This window comes from Pongo abelii, chromosome 13 (assembly GCF_028885655.2).
Source record: "Pongo abelii isolate AG06213 chromosome 13, NHGRI_mPonAbe1-v2.0_pri, whole genome shotgun sequence".
NCBI classification, from domain to species: Eukaryota; Metazoa; Chordata; class Mammalia; order Primates; family Hominidae; genus Pongo; species Pongo abelii.
This window is the reverse complement of record NC_071998.2, coordinates 80,330,160-80,340,348: the sequence shown is the minus strand read 5'-3', so window position 1 is coordinate 80,340,348 and position 10,189 is coordinate 80,330,160.

The window sequence follows — 10,189 nt, the reverse complement described above, 5'->3', positions numbered from 1 at the left end:
AGAAATGAAGGGGAATGTTAATGCTGAAATGAAAATTGATACAAAATGACAAGAGCTTTCTGGCTTTCCTAGCTCTTCTTGTCTAATTAAAATGAATACATGTATACTGTTGTGGTAAGCAGAACACTAGCCCCCAAAGATATCCATGCTTGTATTAGTCTGTTTTGCTTGCTATAAAGAAATACCTGAGGCTGGGTAATTTATAAAGAAAACAGGGTTATTTGGCTCATAGTTCTGCAGGCTGTACAGGAAGCATGGCACCAGCATCTGCTCAACTTCTGGTGAGGCCTCAGGAAAACTTACAATCATGGCAGAAGGCAAAGGGGAGGTGGGTGTGTCATATGGCAAGACAGAGAACAAGAGAGAGAGCAGGGATGTCCCAGCCTCTTTCAAACAACTCCATCTCACCTGAACTAACAGACCGAGAACTCACTTATTACTGTGGGGAGGGCACCAGGTCCCTTGAGAGGAGTCTGCCCCCATAACCCAAACACCTCCCACGAGGCCCTACCTCCAACCTTGGGAATCACATTTCAACATGGATGTGGAGGGGACATCAGCACCATAGCAATGCCCTAATCCCTGGACCCTGTGAATGTTAGGTTGCGTGGCACAGGGGAGTCAAGGTGGCCGATGGAATTCGGGTTGCTAATCAGCTGACCCTGAAGTGGGGAGAGAATCCTGGATCACCCAGGTGTGTCCAGTGTAACCACAGGGTCCTCAGCTGTGGATGAGAAGGCAGTGGGGGGTCTGGTGTGGTATGGGAAGAACTCGACCTCCTGCTGCTACTTTGAGCTGGAGGTGAGGACCATGAGACAGGGTGGCTGAAGGCAGCTAGAGAGATGAGGGGAGAATTCTCCCACAGCCTCTGCAAGGAACACAGTCCATGTTATATGGTGCTTATTTGATTGTAAAGAGATTATGTGCTCTTCTTAGCTGTCAACTGGGGAATAGAGTTGTAGATATTTGAGGTAAAGTTCATTTCTAAAAGTTAGAGGAGTTAGAGTCGTAAAATCTTCCTTTCAATGGATTAGAAATGCATGGCTTCTCTGCATGTGCCAACACCGTCACATTTGTCAGTGAGAACCATTTACTTCTAAACTACAGAACTGTCAATGATACATGCATCTGTGTTGTTTGAAATCACTAAGTTTGTAGTAATTTGTTACAGCAGCAATAGAAAATGAATACAATTGTAGAAAAATTAGAATAGGTGCATGTACTATATTTATTACATGAAAATATGATTATATTGTGCTTACTGAACTGTAACCTGCTTTTTCAATATAACAGCACATAGTAAACTTTTTCCTATGATAATTATATGGACACCCCTACAACATGATTCTCAATTGCTGCATAGAGTGCATGGACTTTAATGCATTTATCCCATCTTTCCAATTGACGAAGGCTTCCCCTAACTCCCAGATTAACATTCTCTGTGTACATACTGGGTTACAGCAAATTCCTAGAATTTAAATTGCTTTGTCAAAACATAGATACTTTCTTGTAATGTATGGCATTTGACATATAGCAGAATTGACACATAACCCTTCCTGCATAGGACCAGAGGCTGCAGCCTGGGATCCTCCCTGACGCACCATCATTATCATCCCCATTCATTTCTTTGTACAGATCTCTGCATGATTGTATCTTCTGAGACAGGTTCTTTTCCCACGCCTCTCTCCATTGCCAGGCACTTTCTCTCCAGAACCACATCACTGAGGCAGGTAGCAGTCCCCAGTCCCGGCACAGGTGGTAAGCTCTCTGGACCACAGCAAGCAGCTCAAGGATCAGCCTGCCCCGTCCATGCCAAGACAGTCATTATTTTAAGAGTTCGAAGACCATCAAAGCTTCATTGGTCTGTTCCATTTAATTTTTGAAGCATTATGTCCCTTTTTCCCCTTTTTCTTTTTTGAGACAAGGTCTCGCTCTGTCACCCAGGCTGGAAGGCAATGGTGCCATCATATCTCACTGAAGTCTCAACCTCCTGGGTTCAAATGATCCTCCCGCCTCAACCTCCCAAGTAGCTAGGACTGCAGGCATGAGCCACCATGCCCAGTTACTGTGTATGTGCTTTTTATTCCTTTTAAAAATTTCATTTTCTCTAAAGATGATGCATTTAGGAACTGGACTTATTGATGGCATCTTTTAAAATTATTTTGAAATATTTAAAAATCTTTGATTCACTGATGTGCTTTTGGCCTGAAGAAGGGGCTGTGAGATTCATCTCGCTAGGTCAGAAAGACACATGGCATTTCCCTACTGTCTTCCTCAGTGTCACCCGCTGGAAGCAAGGGTGTCCAGACCACACTGCAGCTTCCTCGGGAACCTGGGGCTTTTCTTGGCAATATCTAGTGATGTCTGCCTTCAAAAATAATATGCATGGGCATAGGTTGCGGGGCAGGGGTGGGGGCTTCAGTCCCAACTCAGCCCTTGAGAAACGTAATGAACATAATTCCCCCCACCCCCCAGCCCCTTTTACAAACAGGTCACATTAAGTTAATTTACCAGCTAACACAAGACCATTTGATGGCCGGGCAGTTTCCCATGGGACTGAAAAGGCAGGAGCTGCCAACACTTTGTCTCGGCCCCTCAGTGCCCCAGTGACATCTGCCCAGACCTCGCAGGCACCTCGGCCTTGTCCTTTCTGATGACTGCAGAGAGTTGGTGGCTCCTAGAGCCCAAAGTGGAGGTAACCCTCTGAGACACTGCCTGGCTCTGGAGCCCCTCCTAGCCCCTGGGCAGCTCTCTTCCTCCTTTCTGTCCTCAGATATGTCACCATCCCCAACCCAGGAGAAATCACTCTTCTCCATATTGTGTGTGTGTGTGTGTGTGTGTGTGTGTGTGTGTGTGTGTGTGTGTGTGTGTGTGTGTGTGTGTGTGTGTGTGTGTGTGTGTGTGTGTGTGTGTGTGTGTGTGTGTGTGCGCGTGCACATCTGTGCTTCCTGGGAGCATAGGAAGTAGGAACCACGATTTGTTTCCATTCTTTTGAGACAGCATTCCCATGGAGGTTAAAATACAGTAAATGCTGAATGGAGAAAGTTTCTAATCCCCAGAATCCCAAATCCTATTGGTGGGCAGTCTGGTTTGTTGGGGCAAATTGTTTTAAAAGAGCTGTTTGGAGTTGAGGCGCACCTGCAAAATTAAACACACCAGGGTGAGAAAGGCTTTCTGGGAGCGGATCTGCAGGACTTGATTTTGCTGAATTTAATGCCACTCATTTCACTTTCTGTTGGCCAGAGCCCATTTCCCCTGCTTGAAGGCACAGAACCTTGCTGGGAGCCAGGCGAGCTCTCTGGATGGGATGGGCAGCCCCAGGGCCAGCCAGGGCTTGCTGGGGCCTAGACTTTTGACCTCCAAAGGGTACGGAGTCTGGGGACCACTCTGCACACCATCCTCCATCCAGAGAGAGGGGCCATTTCCATCCTCATTCGGTTTCCCATATTCAGGGGAACTCCTCTCTAAGATGAAACAAGGGCTCAGTTCCATTTCTGACTTCTCTCTAGGTCAGCACGTGCAGTCACTTTACAGAAAAATGGTGTGGATGTGCCAGACTGGGGACAAAGGCCCTCTGTTGTCCCCATTACCTGTGGTTTCCTGCCACAAAGGCTACACCAAGTACCTTATAAAGAAGGGCTGAGCGCTTCATGGATTTACTCAAAACCCAGCGCTCTGGGCTACTATGACCCCAGCCACCAACAGGTGTTGAGACTCCCCTGAGGCCCCGCCAAAACTGGCTGGGGTTTCCTCTCCACCTCAGTGCCACCCCTGTCTCCAAGCCCATACTCCCGGGCATCTCTCAATCACTCCCTCTACAAGACGTCAGGGTCTGGGTAATGGGGGCTGGCAGAGCCTGGACTCATTCCTGCAATGACGTCGGATACCAGCGGCATCCATTCCCTCTCCAAAGCTCATGTCCACAAGGGCAAACGACAGCATCCCCCTCCACCCCGGCAGTAAGCAGCAGCGAGTCTCACCAATTTGAGAGTCTCTAGAACAACAGATGGTAATTTGTTGACACAAAGATTTAAGGGGACTCAATTACAGTCCCACTGAAAAAGCTCTCTCTAAAATAAGAAAGTATACAGATTCCTCAGCTCGCAGAAATTGCTGACAGCTTTGTTTTCAACCCTCCAGGAGTAAAAAGAAGCTGACAACTTATTTTTGCAGGTTATGCTCATTCAAGTCTATTTTTAGATCTTTTTCCTAAATAAGTACACCAGAATAGCATTCAGTTTGAAAATCACCATCTGTTCAGAGCAATGAGCTTGGCCTCGCTGGGCTGGGTATACCTGGCCCATGGCAAGGTGGCAGTCCCCTTGTGGACTGAACCGAGGGGGCAGTTTCAGGTTTCCAAGTGGTGTTTGAAGATTGCACTAAAAACAGTCACAGGCAGTTGGCATTTTAAATGCCCATTAAACAACTATTAATATATTTTATTTGTAAGCTGAGAACCACACAAAAAATGCCCTTGGCTTTTTAAAAAGAAGTTCAAATAATCCCTTGTATTTAAATAGATTTCTTATAAAAAGGCGATCCAGCCTAAGTTTGGTAGTTAAGATAAAAATTAACCTATGAAAAAGAAAGCCAGCTCAGAACGCTATAAAAAGGCCCCTTCCCCCACCTCTTTCTTCCGGTGTATGGTCGCCCTCCCCTCCCTCTGCAGCCACTTGGTAGTGACTCACGCTTTTCTTCGGAAATGCAGTTGCTGCGTGAAACACAACGTGAGAATGGGAATCTGACATATGAGTAACCAGGCCGAGAGGCACCTCTTGGAAATGACACTGGGCCTTGGCTAGAATTACGCACAGGCCCTGGGAGGGCTGCGGCTCGTAGGCCCGTAGGGGGCAGGGTGAGGGCGGAGGTCCTGGCGCCCCCAGGCCTGACCCGCCCGCACCACTGGGCTATTTTTAGCGTCCACTAAACTTAGCCAACTCCACCCTCTTGAATAACCCAGATATTAAAATGCTATTTTTCTCTAACAGGTCAAAAGAATTCTGCGAGTTAGAGCGCAGATTAAGTTGCTAGCGAAGGGCATTGAAGGTTTTAGAACTGAGAAAATGAGCCGGTGGCGGGGAGCGCGTCCTCAGCGGCCAGGCCCGGCAGGGGGCTCGGGCACTCGGGGACACACGGTGGTCGTCGCTGTGTCTCAGCAGGACCCTGTGCGCTGGAGAGCTCGGGGCCGCGAGGCGCGCAGCAAGGAGGCCTCTGGCTTCTCTATTTTTAGCCTCTGAACGTTTTCCAAAATAATTACCAAAAGGAAATACACACGCACACATGGACCAAACACACAAAACGCCCTTCTGCGGGAAGCCAGCACTAGGAAAGAAAAAAAAAATCCGAAGTGAAATTATGACACAGGGTTTTGTAACCCGCGGTGGCGCGCTTCTGAAACCCGAGCCCGGCAGCAGCTTCTTATCTGCACTGCGTTCCAGGAAGCAGCCAGCGTTTCGGCCGCGCAGGGGCAGCCGCCGCACGTAGGCAGCATCCCCCGGCCCGGGACCCGCAGGAATGCAAGGGGCAAGACAGATCGCCGGAGGAGCAGGGGTCAGAAGTCAGTGTTTAACCACTCACTGGCTTTCGGTGAAGCCAGAATGTTAGCAGCGAGTCGCGGTCGGGGGCCTTGGGGTTGCACACGCTTGCTCCAAGCACCGAGGCTCAGCTGAGCACATGCACAACCCTCTCGTTGCAGCGGAAAGTCGTGTGACTTAGGGCCGCACCCCGAATTTCACCGCACCGCCGCTGCGCCATTTACAACCCCCCACCCCGCCACTGCTATCACGAAGCAATCAAGAGTAAAGGTTATCACAAAGTCTGTTCTTCGAAGAATTGGAATCAAGGACTTTGGACGGGAGGAAGTTGGTAAATTACCGCTTCCTCCCTCCTGTTTTCCTCTCCTTGTTTAACTTCTCACAAGAACATGTGGCAGCGCTGCAGGTTAACTCATCTTACATAACTTCGGGGTCATGTCAACTGTTCAGAAGAAAGAAAAACAAGTATTCTCTTCTGTAGAAGTTGTATTTAGAAACAGGCTCTGTTGTTTAGGACAAGTTCACTTATGTTGCCTGATCACTTGCAGCAGAAAATCTTAGAACTGCTCCTCAAGCAACCAAAAGTAGGGGCTCCCATTTCCATCTTTCTTTCTTTCTTTTCTTTCTTTCTTCTTTCTTTTCTTTCTTTTCCTTTCTCTTTCTCTCCTTCCCTCCCTCCCTCCCTCCTTTCTTTCTCTCTTTCTTTCTGACGGAGTCTTGCTCTGTCGCCCAGCTGCAGTGCAGTAGCACGATCTCAGCTCACTGCAACCTCCGCCTCCCGGGTTCAAGCGATTCCCCTGCCTTAGCCCTCCCAAGTAGCTGGGACTACAGGTGTGCACCACCACGCCCAGCTAATTTTTTGTATTTTAGTAGAGATGGGATTTCACTGTGTTGGCCAGGATGGTCTCGATTTCCTGACTGCGTGATCCACCTGCCTCGGCCTCCCAAAGTGCTGGGATTACAGGTGTGAGCCACTGTGCCCAGCCGGGCTCCCATTTTTCTGAATATGAACTTCAAAATAGTTTGAGGAGCCCAACATAAGAGTAACTGGACGATTGGCTTCCTCTGAGAAAACAAAATGACAAATAACCAACATGAATCAAGTGATGATTTGGTATTTCATTAAACACAACTCTTACAGCAGCAGGAAGACAGTGGCCCATTTTGTGCCAAGCGTATTTACTCAGTTGGTGGCAATAGGGATTTGGAGAATCTTGCATTGTGGTTTGCTGGGGTCCACAAACCACACACTGGGTTTCTGGCCACCCTCCATGTCCAAAGGTGAACAAAGAAATGCACTAATAACCTAGAGACACAGGAACAAGAAGAAGCCCAGTAATACCCATGTGGCCGTCTGCTGGAATTGAAAGCCAGGTATGGTGGGCTTCTACCCCACCCCAATCACGACGTCCTAATGAGGGCTACCAACTACCAATTACCACACCTTCCCCCTGGCCTAGGGCCCTCATCCTCCCCAAACATCTCTGAGCAGAGTGGCAATTAAGAGCACCCTGCTCTGTGGCTGAGAGCCTGGGAGCTGCCAAAGGCCATATCCTCCTACCACAGGGGAAGCTGGATAGCAGAGGAGATGGAGAGATGGGAGAAGAAAGACTGAGTTCCCAGAGTCCTGAGACAGCAGTCCAGTGGCTCCCTGGCTGGGCACAGGGAGTCCCTTTTCCTGACTCGTTCAGTTCAAGCCAAGTCTGTTACTTGCCTCCAGAAGAGTTTTGATACAGGTGTTGGCACCTTCTCAATGCCCCGTCTCCATGGTTGACTCACTTCCCTGACAGTGCCTTGAGCTCCTCCCCTGATCTGGCTGGTCCAGGCCCTTGCTGGGGGACTCACGTGCTAGGGTAGACCAGAAGCCCCTTCTTGGAAGCCCTACTTCCTGTGGTTCTTAGATGCCATGTGGCTGACGTCTGGAGAGAGGGTGGACTATGGACTCCCTCCCCACATGAAATCTATGAAAGGCCAAATAAGGTTTAAGGGGTCTATTCTCAGCCCCTGACAACCTCCAGGACTCTCTAAGACTGCACGAACAAAAATGAAGTAGTGCATAGACCAATGAGGTGATAAGACCCCAGCGGAAAAATTTTCTCCAATATTCCTCTAGGAAAGAGTCCTAGCAGCAAGAACATTGGTCACGAGATTGGCCAAGGGATCAATCAACTCTCAGGAAAACGACAGTCCCTGTCTAGTCCCTTCCCGTGATGTGAAATGCGGTGTGGGCTGGAGCCGTTGTATGCTTCGCCCCCATCTGTAGGCGGTTGCCTCCCTCACTGGGAACTGAGGCCATAGGCCGCTTTGTTCTGCAGAGCTACACCTGGCCTCTACAGGAATGGACGTGACCTAGAGATCTGGACTCAGAGCTGGGCAGAACCCTGGGGTGATGCTTACTGAGCAGGATGCCCAGGTTTGTGGCTGTATCTATGAGAGGCCTTAAGGCATATAGGGGTCATCTCTGGAAAAGGATGGCTGACTGAGTCAAGGTTGGCCTGGGTGGCTGCTTTGTTTTTGGGTCCATGACAGCAGCCCTCTCTTCTCCTGAAGAGATCTCCCTCCTACAATCATAGTACCCCACCACCCTGGCCACAGGGAGGCCATATGATCTGAGCTAGGCCTATCAGAGGCCTTTCCTGGGAGTTTCTGAGTTCAAAGTGAGTGAAGAGCGTGACCCCTCTTTCCTGCTGGGGGGCCATGCAGTTGGGAGCTGTCATCAGGTGAAGCTGGTCTACAGGGACAGGCCCAAAGGATGGAGCCACATACCAGAGACTGCAAACACATGGTGGGGAGTGGAGTGTCCTGGAAGCCCTGTGACCCCGGCTCCCCTGTCTTTCCACAGTTTGGGGCTGAGAGCCAATGAAGTTTCCTTTCGTCTAAGCTACTTTGGTTGACTTTCTGCCATCACAATACAGTCTTCATGCACCCAGTATTTCAGACTCCACTCAACTGCTAAGATTCAAAGTTCAACAAAATGCAGAATTTTAGTTGTTTACCTTTTTAGTTACATGGACTCAAAAACAAGCATCACCATAACTTTCCACTGTGTGTGACAATATGAGTCATATCTTTGTGGCTCCAAAAATGTTTAAAAAAGCAACTAGTATATTCAATATTTAGCTCATAAGAGCTAAGCACTGTAAAATATGTCTGACATCTTCAACATCAAACTAGAATAAAGGTAAAATTAAAATAGGGTAGAAGAGTGTTCATGCATGATCCAATCTCATATGAAACCCTAGTCCTAAAAAAAAGGCAACTCCCAAATAGGTGTCTTGATTTCACCCAGTGGCTTTAAAATAGTTGTTAATCATGTATGCATTAAGAAGTCAAAACTCATTGTTATTTCTGAAGCACATTATTTTGAAATTCTGTTTAAATCTTCCATATTTGTATGATGAAAGTTATGTCACAAAGTTAATCATTCCCAGGATGCTTGCAGTAGGGGTAATGAAAAACTTCTTGTGCAAGCGGCCATTAATCAGCAGTGTAACATTGCATAACGTGCTCCAAAGCACGTGTCGTGGGATCAGAGTACACGGCTGAATAATGCAGGCCAGTGTCTGTGCCTCCTGCTGACCTTTTCCAATGCAGAACTCGAACCATGTGATGCATGCTTCTTGCCAAGTCACTTATTGCCAATGATTAAGTTGGATGATATGGAGAAACATAAATTTCTTTCTTTCTTTTTTTTTTTTTTTTTGGAGTTCTAAAAGGAAGACTCTTTGAAGTCCCTGGCTTCTGGCACAGTGTTGTTGCTGGCTTGGTTGTATTACTCTTGATCATTATAAAAACTCTCCATTAAAACTGATATCAAATATTTTGCTCAAGTGGTTCCTGGCATTTGCATTAGAAACAACAGACATACCCCCACAAGAAGAGTATTTTATATGTAAGCAACGCAAAAAGTCAAAGATGCTAGAAGCCAAAGACATACATATATCAAATCCCAATCCATCACTTTTGATGTTCTTGAGCAATACTGTTAGCGAGAAACTATTACTTAATCTTGCTAGTATTATCCAAAGAGAACACTTGCGAAATACTTAAGACAAACATGCTGTAATTATTACATGAATAAAGAGCTTGTGTAGCATAAACTGTTTTTGTAACATCAACACAAATTCTGTTGGAGCAGGCTAATAATTAGCTGTGGTAACAACAATGGCCACTGTGTTTGAGAAGCTCCGAGAAGTAACAGTGCTGCTGGAGGTGAGATGACTCACACGTATGTTCTACCCTCAAAGTAGCCTTGGTGTAGAGGGACTGTTTTCAATAATATCTTAACCTAGAAAGTCTTCTGAAATTTCACCAAGGGCTAATTATACATTCTAGTACCAACTAGAATATATCTGGTTCCCTAACATACATTGGAAATTAAATTTCATCTTCATTTTACTTTTTTTTTTTTTTTTTTAAGGAAAGGACTCTTCGATTTGATTACTAGCAGACTCTTACTGTACATGAAATCCTGTTCAAGGTCTGACAGCTCAAATTAATAAATGATTTTGTCATCATAATCTAAATGTCCAACAGTGGAACATGAATTTAACAGTGTGGAAGAAAAGTTGTCCTAAAACGTAAGACACCTATATACGCTGGGATTTCAATACTTTTTATTTTTGCTACTTGAATGCTGCATTTATGCATTGCTT